The sequence below is a fragment of the Bison bison genome, unplaced genomic scaffold (genome assembly GCF_000754665.1).
Source record: "Bison bison bison isolate TAMUID 2011002044 unplaced genomic scaffold, Bison_UMD1.0 scf7180017864508, whole genome shotgun sequence".
In the NCBI taxonomy this organism is placed as follows: Eukaryota; Metazoa; Chordata; class Mammalia; order Artiodactyla; family Bovidae; genus Bison; species Bison bison.
Genome location: NW_011495064.1, coordinates 834,851 through 835,793, shown reverse-complemented (window position 1 = coordinate 835,793; position 943 = coordinate 834,851). Strand labels below are relative to the sequence as shown.

The following is a 943-nucleotide window of genomic DNA, read 5'->3' as shown; positions in this document are numbered from 1 at the left end:
ATCTCCTTGCAGTCCAAGGGACTCTCAAGAGTCTTATCCAACACCACAGTTCAAAAGCATCAATTCTTCGGCGCTCAGCTTTCTTCACAGTCCAACTCTCACATCCATACATGACCACGGGAAAAACCATAGCCTTGACTACACGAATCTTTGTTGGCAAAATAATGTCTCTGCTTTTGAATATGCTATCTAGGTTGGTCATAACTTTCCTTCCAAGGAGTAAGTGTCTTTTAATTTCATGGCTGCAATCACCATCTGCAGTGATTTTGGAGCCCAGAAAAATAAAGTCTGACACTGTTTCCACTGTTTCCCCATCTATTTCCCATGGAGTGATGGCACCAGATGCCATGATCTTCGTTTTCTGAATGTTGAGCTTTAAGCCAACTTTTTCACTCTCCTCTTTCACTCTCATCAAGAGGTTCTTTAGTTCTTCTTCACTTTCTGCCATGAGGGTGGTATCATGAGATTATTGATATTTCTCCTGGCAATCTTGATTCCAGTTTGTGCTTCTTCCAGCCCAGCGTTTCTCATGATGTACTCTTCATAGAAGTTAAATAAGCAGGGTGACAATATACAGCCTTGACGTACTCCTTTTCCTATTTGGAACCAGTCTGTTGTTCCGTGTCCAGTTCTAACTGTTGCTTCCTGACCTGCATATAGGTTTCTCAAGAGGCAGGTCAGTTGGTCTGGTATTCCCATCTCTTGAAGAATTTTCCATAGTTTATTGTGATCCACACAATCAAAGGCTTTGGCATAGTCAATAAGGCAGCAGTAGATGTTTTTCTGGAACTCTCTTGCTTTTTCCATGATCCAGTGGATGTTGGCAATTTGATCTCTGGTTCCTCTGCCTTTTCTAAAACCAGTTTGAACATCTGGAAGTTCACAGTTCATGTATTGCTGAAGCTTGGCTTGGAGAATTTTGAGCATTACTTTACCAGCGTGT

The 943-nt window shown here is 41.8% G+C and overlaps 1 pseudogene; it reads left to right on the top strand.

Moving 5' to 3' along the window:
- The window catches only part of LOC104980961, an 8,868-nt pseudogene that overhangs the window by 3,736 nt on the left and 4,189 nt on the right, over positions 1 to 943 (top strand).